This window comes from Phoxinus phoxinus (assembly GCF_949152265.1).
Source record: "Phoxinus phoxinus genome assembly, chromosome: 1".
Lineage (NCBI taxonomy): Eukaryota > Metazoa > Chordata > Actinopteri > Cypriniformes > Leuciscidae > Phoxinus > Phoxinus phoxinus.
In genome coordinates this window covers 41,267,207-41,281,774 of record NC_136876.1, presented here as the reverse complement: position 1 = coordinate 41,281,774, position 14,568 = coordinate 41,267,207, and positions in this window count along the sequence as shown.

Below are 14,568 nucleotides of genomic sequence, written 5' to 3'. Positions count from 1 at the left end.
TCTCATGTTTAACACATTTACATGAGAATATTCAGTTATAGTAATAGCGCCACCAACTGGCAACAGGAAGTGACATGTTTAACACTGTGATGCTGTACTAGCAACATATTAAATATGCCATTGAGTTATAAACATGTTAGAAACCTGTTAAAACATGCTAGCAATTCTTAGCTAAGTGCTAAAGCATGCTAATGCAATGAAAGAGGAAGTTGTTGTTACTAAAGAAGGCAATGTCCAATCTTTCCCAAACTTTACACGTTTGATAAGAGTCCTGTCCTGAACACATCTACATGACACTTTTCAGTTATAGTAATAGCGCCACCAACTGGCAACAGGAAGTGACATGTTTAACACTGTGATGCTGTACTAGCAACATATTAAATATGCCATTGAGTTATAAACATGTTAGAAACCTGTTAAAACATGCTAGCAATTCTTAGCTAAGTGCTAAAGCATGCTAATGCAATGAAAGAGGAAGTTGTTGTTACTAAAGAAGGCAATGTCCAATCTTTCCCAAACTTTACAGGTTTGATAAGAGTCCTGTCCTGAACACATCTACATGACACTTTTCAGTTATAGTAATAGCGCCACCTACTGGCAACAGGAAGTGACATGTTTAACACTGTGATGCAGTACTAGCAACATATTAAATATGCCATTGAGTTATATACATGTTAGAAACCTGTTAAAACATGCTAGCAATTCTTAGCTAAGTGCTAAAGCACGCTAATGCAATGAAACAGGAAGTTGGTGTTACTGAAGAAGGCAATGTTCAATCTGCCCCAAACTTCACACGTTTGATAAGAGTCCTGCCCTGAACACATCTACATGACAATTTTAAGTTAAAGTAATAGCGCCACCTACTGTCGACAGGAAGTGACACGTTTTACACTGTGATGCATTACTAGCGACATATTTAATATGCCATTGAGTTCTAAACATGCTAGAAACATGCTAAAACATGCTAGCAACACTTATCTGAGTTATAACGCATGCTATTATCCCCATAATCAAGGACATTTTTGTAACTGACTTTGACATACTCCTCCCATTTTTACCTACTTAAATGCACATCGCCCACCGTGCTCTGTCTTCCTAAAGCCACCGGGTGGCGGTGGCACGGGTGCGAGGGCCCTTTCATCGCTGCTTGCAGCTTTAATTTATTTTAAAGTTGTTAAAAAAAAAAAAACTTCATTTTAGGCACACACAGACATGAAGATTCAGTCTATGCATCTCAACAATGGTGATGAGCAAAATATTCAATTTGAAAAAGGAAATTACTTCGACAAATCAGATCATAATTTATTAATTCCGCAATGCATGATGGGAGCCATTAATGAGTTGATTGGTGGCAGCCACTGCAACATGCTTTATTCTTGTCACCATTGTTGAGATTCACAGGCTGATTATTGATGTCTATGTTTTTGATCAGAACAACTATTATTGGATTATATTAAAAATACTGAAAACTATATGATTTAGAAACATAGAGCTGCTGTATTAACAAGTTAAACCAAACCATCTAAATATGTTTTGATCATTTCAGATCACAATATGATTATGCCAAAACATAATCGACACCATCAGATCACAATTTCTCTTTGTCTGTCTGACTGTTATTAATCAGTAACAGCAGAGAAGCAAAATCTAAAGTTAATACCATAAGGGTCAAGATCTTCATAATGGTGGCTTACAATTTGAGATTTTCTCCAATTTTCTCCAATTTTCTTTTTTTTTTTTGTAATAAGTGAAGCTAGTAATGCTATTTGTGGAGTTGTTTAATAAAGTTGGATCCTGACATCAGAAAAATGTTTAGACGTCAACCCAATTTTAATTTTCAACCAAAATTTGACATCTGAGTGATGTTGGAGTCCACGTCCAATAACATTTTTAGCTGGGATGAGCTCATATTGTGACCATAATATGAGCACACAGTGAGTGCACAGTGCGGTTACACTTTTAACTCACTGTGACCTCACATTGTGATCATACACTGTAAAAAAAATCCCGTATTTTTTACGGAATAATGCTGGCAACTTTGGTTGCCAGAACAATTCTGTAAAAAATACATTAAAACTGTAATCACCTTTACGGAGCAGCATGTAAGTTTTACATTTTAAACTGGTATATTTAACAATGGATTTCAGCAATATTGACATGGCCATAAAGTTATTGAACAAATTCCTTAAGTAAGAATTGAAGACACCTGATGTTAACAAGCAGAATCACTGAAGGAGAAAACCATAATTAAAGTCACCATTATGGAGATCAGTGTGTGTTTTAGTTGGGCTCTTTACCCTTAAATTATTAACATTAAGTTTTGTTTGGCTGCTGTACATGAGTTATAACAGCAGATGATGAACAAAGAGAAAAGATGATCTGATGGTGTTGGTTGTGTTTTAACATACTCATTATTTCACAATCATTTAACCTGAATCACTGAACTCATATAGAGTCCAATTCATGAGTAAGGTTACTTTATTATCTATAGTGGTACTGTCATTGAACACCATAATACTATTAACTTTTACAATGTAATCCAAATAATTTCTAAAAAGTTTCTCTTGTTCAAAAAAGAGACACACAGACATCAATAATCAGCCTGTGTACAACAATGGTGACATTTATAAAGCATGTTGCAGTGCATTCTGGGTTTTACCAATCAAAACTCATTCATGGCTCCCATCATGCATTGCTGCATGAATAAATAATGAGCTTATGATCAGAGGTGCTCTGTTTGTCACCATTGCTGAGATTCATATGCTAAATCTTGATATGTCTGTGTTGCCAAATTTTTTTTACAAATACTTAATTTTTTTATTTGTATTTTTATTGATTTGATTATTTGAATTTCATTGAAAAGGCTAAACCTATTATGCAGCTAAAATTAATAAAATAAACCTAACTCATATGAGTTCAGTGATTCAGGTTAAATGATTGTGAAATAATGATTAAGTTAAAACACAACCAACACCATCAGATTACCTTTTCTCTTTGTTCATCATCTGCTGTTATAACTCATGTACAGCAGCCAAACACAACTTAATGTTAATAATTTAAGGGTAAAGAGCCCAACTAAAACACACACTGATCTCCATAATGGTGACTTTAATTATGGTTTTCTCCTTCAGTGATTCTGCTTGTTAACATCAGGTGTCTTCAATTCTTACTTAAGGAATTTGTTCAATAACTTTATGGCCATGTCAATATTGCTGAAATCCATTGTTAAATATACCAGTTTAAAATGTAAAACTTACATGCTGCTCCGTAAAGGTGATTACAGTTTTAATGTATTTTTTACAGAATTGTTCTGGCAACCAAAGTTGCCAGCATTATTCCGTAAAAAATACGGGATTTTTTTTACAGTGCAGGTGTCTTCAATTCTTACTGAAGGAATTTGTTCAATAACTTTATGGCCATGTCAATATTGCTGAAATCCATTGTTGAATATACCAGTTTAAAATGTAAAACTTACATGCTGCTCCGTAAAGGTGATTACAGTTTTAATGTATTTTTTACAGAATTGTTCTGGCAACCAAAGTTGCCAGCATTATTCCGTAAAAAATACGGGATTTTTTTTACAGTGTATGGAGAGATCACTGTGAGATCAACGTGTTGACTGGGCGCTGTTCGCCAGAATAAATAATGAGCTTATGATCAGAGGTGATCTGTTTGTCACCATTGCTGAGATTCATACGCTAAATCTTGATTTCTGTGTGTGCCAAAAAAAAATTGTATGTATAGATTTTTTTTATATTTAATTTTATTGATTTGATAGTTTGAATTTCATTGAAAAGGCTAAAAATATTATGCAGCTAAAATTAATAAAATAAACCTAACTGTACTCTACATGAGTTCAGTGATTCAGGTCAAATGATTGTGAAATAATGATTATGTTAAAACACAACCAACACCATCACACTGTAAAAACAGACTTTTTGGTATAGTAATATATATTAAATTAACCATCATAATTTTTACTTTATAAAATTAAAATTCAATGGGAACTAGAATTTCCTAAGTAAAATTTTAAATATCTACACATTTAATTTATGTAATACATTAACTGGTTGGAAAGAGTAAATCTTATTATATATTTGCTTGTAATACTTAAACGTTTTATAGTCACTTCACATAAACATAGTAATTTTAAGTAAATTTTAATCGAAAAGTAGGCTATAGCGCGTTTGAATCCGCACATGCGTGTTTAGACCATAGACGGTTGGACAAGACAGTCTAACCGCGCACTTTTGGATCAGACGGATTGACGAGCTGCTGCGTTTCTGCTTTTTGCCGTGTTTAAGGTAAGTTTGTCTTTCTGTTTTACATTTAATAATAAACCATGGGTCTGTGTGGATTTTGATTGATGATTATTGTTTACTTGACTCAATTAACATAATGCTCATCTCATACATGACCTCATACTAGTTATATTTAATCGGAAAAGTTTTCAATAGTTTTATAGATTCACAAAGCACTGTTTTTCGTGTAAGTTAAAATGTTCAAACTGATTGGAAATTATTAGAAAATCTTTACCGTTAACTGCTAGCTACCTAACATTCGGCCTTAAAATGAACGAATGCCTAATTAATGTTAACCGCTTTCCTGCTTTAGTAACTTAACGTTATACTGTTGACTATGGACAAGTTCGAATTTTCTTACTGAATATTGCTCAGGAAGGTCACATTAAGCTATAATTTTTCAATCGTGCATACGTAACGTTAACACTTAAAATAATAGCCGAGTCCCAAATAGACGCCTGTCTCTTTTACACGCCTGGTGTGGCTAACGTTACAGGTTTGGATAAATAAAGGCCGGTCTCAAATAGAGGACTGGTCTGTTTTTTTAGTTTCGGGTTGTATTTAATCTTCTAAAACCCGTCAGATCATCTGTTTAAAACAGTTAACGTTATATGGTGTAGATTGGGCACGCAAGAGAGCCCTGCGCATTTGGGCGGGAGCTGTTAGCGCAAGCAAGGCCAACTCGCGTTATCGCACACCAGACGCGCACGTTGTCAGTTTAAGGCCAGCAATATTGTTATGTTTAAGGACATTATATAATCACACCGGTTTAACGATCCATCGTACGCATCAAAGGGTTAACATAATCGAAACCGTATGGTCTTTTTTAGTATGTGTATGTGTTCATTCTGTTGTGATAATGAAGTCACTTCAAATAATTCCAGCTATTCTATTTTTGTTTCTCAAAAGAATTATAATTTTTCTTAATTGTATACAGGAGGACAGCTGCAGTGACACCACTCATCACATCATAAAAATACTGGTCGTCCATGGTGCTGATGGAGAAGACCCAATTGATGTATCCATTCTTCTTGAAGGGAAGGAAATGCTGTCAGGATGCGGCAATGCTGCAAAGGCATGCATGCTGCTTATGGGCCTGATTTATGCCCTTAATCTTGAATACCCCCGAGCACTGCGATACACATTTGAGGTGTTACAGAAAATTATGTTAGAGCTTGATGGAATTAAACTCTCCCCAAAAGTTCAAAGATTGAAGATTAAGTTGCATTAAATGCTATATGACATGAGCTGTTTAAACATTCAGCTGTTGATGACGTTTTAATACATTAAGGTTTTAATGGCATTTAAAGTTCACTATTTCAGAGTGCTGTTTTGAATGTTTAAATTGTTTAAATTTGAATTTTTTGTTATTCATTTTTATGTTAAAACGAGGGTTACAGTGTAATTCTGACTTGTTACTGAATGCACATGTGTCAAGAGATGACTGAATGTCCATTTTTGGATGAAGAAAAGGTTTTGATGACTGAAAAATATAGAGAAATGTTCATTTGATTGTTTTACATGAATTTTTTGTTATTCATTTTTATGTTAAAACGAGGGTTACAGTGTAATTCTGACTTGTTACTGAATGCACCTGTGTCAAGAGATGACTGAATGTCCATTTTTGGATGAAGGACATTTTTTGATGACACAAAAATTAACTTTTTAGTTGTGCGATTTGTGAAAAAGAGAGAAAATGTTCATTTGATTGTTTTACATTAATTTTTTTAAATTCATTTTTGTTCAAAACGAGGGTTACAGTGTAATTCTGACTTTTTACTGAATGCACCTGTGTCAAGAGATGACTGAATGTCTATTTTTGGATGAAGGACATTTTTTGATGGCTGAAAAATGAACGGTTTAATTGTATTTTAGTTGTGTGATTTGTGAAAAATATTGAGAAATTTTTCATTTATTTATGTTCATGATTATTTATAAAAAAGAAATTAGCAATGTTTACATAAGTATATAGGGAGTATTATAATTTCATAAAACTAAGTGAATTAAAATCTCAAAAAAAAAATCTTGTTTACTTTAATGGTAAGATTTACTTCATAATTTCATAAAAGCAAGCTTCCTAATTATAAAACAATAAATAAACTTTACTTAATAACTTTAAATAAATATAGCTTCGAAATGAAATATAAATAGGTAATTTTTACTTAATTTCTTCATGAGCATTACGTTCAATACTAAGTAGATTTTACTTGATAATGACACGTGAGTAGTACTTGATATTAGAGCAGTAAAATTTACTTAAAATATACTTGTGCAAATTGTTACGAGGATTTTATTAAGTAAATCTTACATTTATTTTTTTTCAGTGCAGATCACCTTTTCTCTTTGGTCATCTGGCAGTTATAACTCATGTACGGAAGCCAAACAAAACTTAGAGTTAACAATTTAAGGGTGAAGAGCCCAACTAAAACACACACTCATCTCCATAATGGTGACTTTAATTATGGTTTTCTCCTTCAGTGATTCTGCTTGTTAACATCAGGTGTCTTCAATGTTGGCAATAACATATATTTTGTAATTTTTACTCATTTTAAATGGTTAACATTTAAGGAATTAATTTGATTAATTATTACTCAATTCTAATTTGTTAAATGTAATTAATAATATTGCTTGTAATCTGTTGCCTCATTTTTATTAATTAGATATAAATAAAATCTATGTTTTCATTTTTACAGTTTCACAACAGAGATTTTTCTGCTCACCTCTTGTCTTCACAGAAATGACTTTAAACGTCTCATATGGAGGAATCAGCACCTCTGTCTCATGAGGAAGCCTTGAGTATTTTGTCACATTAGCACCTTCACAAGTGTGGATTTCAAAACAAGATAAATCTCCAAATCCTTTTGCTGTTCAAAAGAGAGGAGCAGGCACGTGCACAGGTAGGGCTCACATGCCCTTTTTTCCCTTACACTCTGAAGTGCCCTTTTTTTTGGTGGTGGTGGTGTTTTTTTTAATTAGTTTATTTATTTTCTAAATCAATGAAAATAAATTGGATTTATGATCATGTTCGCTCTTTGAGGCAGAGCTGACGAGTGGAGCGCAAGTGAAAAAAGGACAAGCTCCAAATTTCTTTTGAAATATTAAGAGATTCATTATCCAATTTCCAGAAGGCAGTGAAAGTAGCAAAATCCAGGCATTTCACGGAACTTATTAATAGGAAAATATAGGATTAAAAAAACTCTGCAACCCGGGACTTGAACTTGTGTCACCAGCTCTATATGTCAGTGAACTGACCACTGGGCAAATTTCCCTTTCCCTGGGAATCGAACCTATGTCCTTGGCATTGCAAGCACCAATGCTCTACTTTTTGAGCTACAGGAAAGTTCTTTAAAAAATGCAGCACTTTGATAGATATTAGAAGATCCTCCTTGTGTAAAAAAAAAGGGGGAACGGATTCCGACGGCTGTTTTTTTGCCGTCGGATTCTGTTCCCCCTGTAAAAAAAAAAACAATCTGACGGAATCCGTTCTGCCACTCCCTTTATGAGAGGTGTTGATGTACTGGCTTAAAAAAAATCATATTTTATTTTGTGTGGGGATGGAGCTTATCTGGCACCAGTCTAAAGAAATATATTTAGGAGTTTTTACTTTTATTATGATAGGAAAATATGGGATTAAAAAAATTCTTCAAGCCGGGACTTGAACTTGTGTCACCTAAGAATCACCAGCTCTATATGTCAGTGAACTGACCACTAGGCTGTGGTGACCTTATAATTGCCAGCACTTTGATAGATATTAGAAGATCCTTCTTGTGTAAAAAATACAGGGGGAACGGATTCCGACGGCTGTTTTTTTGCCGTCGGATTCTGTTCCCCCTGTGAAAAAAAAAATAATCTGACGGAATCCGTTCTGCCACTCCTTTTATGAGAGGTGTTGATGTACTGGCTTAAAAAAAATCATATTTTATTTTGTGTGGGGATGGAGCTTATCTGGCACCAGTCTAAAGAAATATATTTAGGAGTTTTTACTTTTATTATGATAGGAAAATATGGGATTAAAAAAACTCTGCAACCCGGGACTTGAACTTGTGTCACCAGCTCTATATGTCAGTGAACTGACCACTGGGCAAATTTCCCTTTCCCTGGGAATCGAACCTATGACCTTGCCATTGCAAGCACCAATGCTCTACTTTTTGAGCTACAGGAAAGCTCTTGCAAAAATGCAGCACTTTGATAGATATTAGAAGATCCTCCTTGTGTAAAAAATACAGGGGGAACGGATTCCGACGGCTGTTTTTTTGCCGTCGGATTCTGTTCCCCCTGTAAAAAAAAAAAAATCTGACGGAATCCGTTCTGGCCCTCCCTTTATGAGAGGTGTTGATGTACTGGCTTAAAAAAATTCATATTTTATTTTGTGTGGGGATGGAGCTTATCTGGCACCAGTCTAAAGAAATATATTTAGGAGTATTTACTTTTATTATGATAGGAAAATATGGGATTAAAAAAACTCTTCAAGCCGGGACTTGAACTTGTGTCACCTATGAATCACAAGCTCTATATGTCAGTGAACGGACCACTAGGCTGTGGGGACCTTATAACTGGCAGCACTTTGATAGATATTAGAAGATCCTCCTTGTGTAAAAAATACAGGGGGAACGGATTCCGACGGCTGTTTTTTTGCCGTCGGATTCTGTTCCCCCTGTAAAAAAAATAAAAATCTGACGGAATCCGTTCTGCCACTCCCTTTATGAGAGGTGTTGATGTACTGGCTTAAAAAAAATCATATTTTATTTTGTGTGGGGATGGAGCTTATCTGGCACCAGTCTAAAGAAAAATATTTAAGAGTTTTTACTTTTATTATGATAGGAAAATATGGGATTAAAAAAACTCTGCAACCCGGGACTTGAACTTGTGTCACCAGCTCTATATGTCAGTGAACTGACCACTGGGCAAATTTCCCTTTCCCTGGGAATCGAACCTATGACCTTGCCATTGCAAGCACCAATGCTCTACTTTTTGAGCTACAGGAAAGCTCTTGCAAAAATGCAGCACTTTGATAGATATTAGAAGATCCTCCTTGTGTAAAAAATACAGGGGGAACGGATTCCGACGGCTGTTTTTTTGCCGTCGGATTCTGTTCCCCCTGTAAAAAAAAAAAAATCTGACGGAATCCGTTCTGGCCCTCCCTTTATGAGAGGTGTTGATGTACTGGCTTAAAAAAATTCATATTTTATTTTGTGTGGGGATGGAGCTTATCTGGCACCAGTCTAAAGAAATATATTTAGGAGTATTTACTTTTATTATGATAGGAAAATATGGGATTAAAAAAACTCTTCAAGCCGGGACTTGAACTTGTGTCACCTATGAATCACAAGCTCTATATGTCAGTGAACGGACCACTAGGCTGTGGGGAACTTATAACTGGCAGCACTTTGATAGATATTAGAAGATCCTCCTTGTGTAAAAAATACAGGGGGAACGGATTCCGACGGCTGTTTTTTTGCCGTCGGATTCTGTTCCCCCTGTAAAAAAAAAAAAAATCTGACGGAATCCGTTCTGCCACTCCCTTTATGAGAGGTGTTGATGTACTGGCTTAAAAAAAATCATATTTTATTTTGTGTGGGGATGGAGCTTATCTGGCACCAGTCTAAAGAAAAATATTTAAGAGTTTTTACTTTTATTATGATAGGAAAATATGGGATTAAAAAAACTCTGCAACCCGTGACTTGAACTTGTGTCACCAGCTCTATATGTCAGTGACTGACCACTGGGCAAATTTCGCTTTCCCTGGGAATCGAACCTATGACCTTTGCATTGCAAGCACCAATGCTCTACTTTTTGAGCTACAGGAAAGCTCTTTCAAAAATGCAGCACTTTGATAGATATTAGAAGATCCTCCTTGTGTAAAAAATACAGGGGGAACGGATTCCGACGGCTGTTTTTTTGCCGTCGGATTCTGTTCCCCCTGTAAAAAAAAAAAAAAAAATCTGACGGAATCCGTTCTGCCACTCCCTTTATGAGAGGTGTTGATGTACTGGCTTAAAAAAATCATATTTTATTTTGTGTGGGGATGGAGCTTATCTGGCACCAGTCTAAAGAAAAATATTTAAGAGTTTTTACTTTTATTATGATAGGAAAATATGGGATTAAAAAAACTCTGCAACCCGGGACTTGAACTTGTGTCACCAGCTCTATATGTCAGTGAACTGACCACTAGGCTGTGGGGACCTTACAATTTGGAGCACTTTGATAGATATTAGAAGATCCTCCTTGTGTAAAAAATACAGGGGGAACGGATTCCGACGGCTGTTTTTTTGCCGTCGGATTCTGTTCCCCCTGTAAAAAAAAAAAAAAAAAATCTGACGGAATCCGTTCTGCCACTCCCTTTATGAGAGGTGTTGATGTACTGGCTTAAAAAAAATCATATTTTATTTTGTGTGGGGATGGAGCTTATCTGGCACCAGTCTAAAGAAAAATATTTAAGAGTTTTTACTTTTATTATGATAGGAAAATATGGGATTAAAAAAACTCTTCAAGCCGGGACTTGAACTTGTGTCACCTAAGAATCACCAGCTCTATATGTCAGTGAACTGACCACTAGGCTGTGGGGACCTTATAATTTGGAGCACTTTGATAGATATTAGAAGATTCTCCTTGTGTAAAAAATACAGGGGGAACGGATTCCGACGGCTGTTTTTTTGCCGTCGGATTCTGTTCCCCCTGTAAAAAAAAAAAAAAAAAATCTGACGGAATCCGTTCTGCCACTCCCTTTATGAGAGGTGTTGATGTACTGGCTTAAAAAAAATCATATTTTATTTTGTGTGGGGATGGAGCTTATCTGGCACCAGTCTAAAGAAAAATATTTAAGAGTTTTTACTTTTATTATGATAGGAAAATATGGGATTAAAAAAACTCTGCAACCCGGGACTTGAACTTGTGTCACCAGCTCTATATGTCAGTGAACTGACCACAAGGCTGTGGGGACCTTATAATTTGGAGCACTTTGATAGATATTAGAAGATCCTCCTTGTGTAAAAAATACAGGGGGAACGGATTCCGACGGCTGTTTTTTAGCCGTCGGATTCTGTTCCCCCTGTAAAAAAAAAAAAGAAAATCTGACGGAATCCGTTCTGCCACTCCCTTTATGAGAGGTGTTGATGTACTGGCTTAAAAAAATCATATTTTATTTTGTGTGGGGATGGAGCTTATCTGGCACCAGTCTAAAGAAAAATATTTAAGAGTTTTTACTTTTATTATGATAGGAAAATATGGGATTAAAAAAACTCTTCAAGCCGGGACTTGAACTTGTGTCACCTAAGAATCACCAACTCTATATGTCAGTGAACTGACCACTAGGCTGTGGGGACCTTATAATTTGGAGCACTTTGATAGATATTAGAAGATCCTCCTTGTGTAAAAAATACAGGGGGAACGGATTCCGACGGCTGTTTTTTTGCCGTCGGATTCTGTTCCCCCTGTAAAAAAAAAAAAAAAATTCTGACGGAATCCGTTCTGCCACTCCCTTTATGAGAGGTGTTGATGTACTGGCTTAAAAAAATCATATTTTATTTTGTGTGGGGATGGAGCTTATCTGGCACCAGTCTAAAGAAAAATATTTAAGAGTTTTTACTTTTATTATGATAGGAAAATATGGGATTAAAAAAACTCTTCAAGCCGGGACTTGAACTTGTGTCACCTAAGAATCACCAGCTCTATATGTCAGTGAACTGACCACTAGGCTGTGGGGACCTTATAATTTGGAGCACTTTGATAGATATTAGAAGATCCTCCTTGTGTAAAAAATACAGGGGGAACGGATTCCGACGGCTGTTTTTTTGCCGTCGGATTCTGTTCCCCCTGTAAAAAAAAAAAAAAAAAATCTGACGGAATCCGTTCTGCCACTCCCTTTATGAGAGGTGTTGATGTACTGGCTTAAAAAAATCATATTTTATTTTGTGTGGGGATGGAGCTTATCTGGCACCAGTCTAAAGAAAAATATTTAAGAGTTTTTACTTTTATTATGATAGGAAAATATGGGATTAAAAAAACTCTTCAAGCCAGGACTTGAACTTGTGTCACCTAAGAATCACCAGCTCTATATGTCAGTGAACTGACCACTAGGCTGTGGGGACCTTATAATTTGGAGAACTTTGATAGATATTAGAAGATCCTCCTTGTGTAAAAAATACAGGGGGAACGGATTCCGACGGCTGTTTTTTTGCCGTCGGATTCTGTTCCCCCTGTAAAAAAAAAAAAAAAAATCTGACGGAATCCGTTCTGCCACTCCCTTTATGAGAGGTGTTGATGTACTGGCTTAAAAAAAATCATATTTTATTTTGTGTGGGGATGGAGCTTATCTGGCACCAGTCTAAAGAAAAATATTTAAGAGTTTTTACTTTTATTATGATAGGAAAATATGGGATTAAAATAACTCTGCAACCCGGGACTTGAACTTGTGTCACCAGCTCTATATGTCAGTGAACTGACCACTAGGCTGTGGGGACCTTATAATTTGGAGCACTTTGATAGATATTAGAAGATCCTCCTTGTGTAAAAAATACAGGGGGAACGGATTCCGACGGCTGTTTTTTTGCCGTCGGATTCTGTTCCCCCTGTAAAAAAAAAAAAAAAAATCTGACGGAATCCGTTCTGCCACTCCCTTTATGAGAGGTGTTGATGTACTGGCTTAAAAAAATCATATTTTATTTTGTGTGGGGATGGAGCTTATCTGGCACCAGTCTAAAGAAAAATATTTAAGAGTTTTTACTTTTATTATGATAGGAAAATATGGGATTAAAAAAACTCTTCAAGCCGGGACTTGAACTTGTGTCACCTAAGAATCACCAGCTCTATATGTCAGTGAACTGACCACTAGGCTGTGGGGACCTTATAATTTGGAGCACTTTGATAGATATTAGAAGATCCTCCTTGTGTAAAAAATACAGGGGGAACGGATTCCGACGGCTGTTTTTTTGCCGTCGGATTCTGTTCCCCCTGTAAAAAAAAAAAAAAAAATCTGACGGAATCCGTTCTGCCACTCCCTTTATGAGAGGTGTTGATGTACTGGCTTAAAAAAAATCATATTTTATTTTGTGTGGGGATGGAGCTTATCTGGCACCAGTCTAAAGAAAAATATTTAAGAGTTTTTACTTTTATTATGATAGGAAAATATGGGATTAAAATAACTCTGCAACCCGGGACTTGAACTTGTGTCACCAGCTCTATATGTCAGTGAACTGACCACTAGGCTGTGGGGACCTTATAATTTGGAGCACTTTGATAGATATTAGAAGATCCTCCTTGTGTAAAAAATACAGGGGGAACGGATTCCGACGGCTGTTTTTTTGCCGTCGGATTCTGTTCCCCCTGTAAAAAAAAAAAAAAAAATCTGACGGAATCCGTTCTGCCACTCCCTTTATGAGAGGTGTTGATGTACTGGCTTAAAAAAATCATATTTTATTTTGTGTGGGGATGGAGCTTATCTGGCACCAGTCTAAAGAAAAATATTTAAGAGTTTTTACTTTTATTATGATAGGAAAATATGGGATTAAAAAAACTCTTCAAGCCGGGACTTGAACTTGTGTCACCTAAGAATCACCAGCTCTATATGTCAGTGAACTGACCACTAGGCTGTGGGGACCTTATAATTTGGAGCACTTTGATAGATATTAGAAGATCCTCCTTGTGTAAAAAATACAGGGGGAACGGATTCCGACGGCTGTTTTTTTGCCGTCGGATTCTGTTCCCCCTGTAAAAAAAAAAAAAAAAATCTGACGGAATCCGTTCTGCCACTCCCTTTATGAGAGGTGTTGATGTACTGGCTTAAAAAAAATCATATTTTATTTTGTGTGGGGATGGAGCTTATCTGGCACCAGTCTAAAGAAAAATATTTAAGAGTTTTTACTTTTATTATGATAGGAAAATATGGGATTAAAAAAACTCTGCAACCCGGGACTTGAACTTGTGTCACCAGCTCTATATGTCAGTGAACTGACCACTAGGCTGTGGGGAGCTTATAATTTGGAGCACTTTGATAGATATTAGAAGATCCTCCTTGTGTAAAAAATACAGGGGGAACGGATTCCGACGGCTGTTTTTTTGCCGTCGGATTCTGTTCCCCCTGTAAAAAAAAAAAAAAAAATCTGACGGAATCCGTTCTGCCACTCCCTTTATGAGAGGTGTTGATGTACTGGCTTAAAAAAAATCATATTTTATTTTGTGTGGGGATGGAGCTTATCTGGCACCAGTCTAAAGAAAAATATTTAAGAGTTTTTACTTTTATTATGATAGGAAAATATGGGATTAAAAAAAC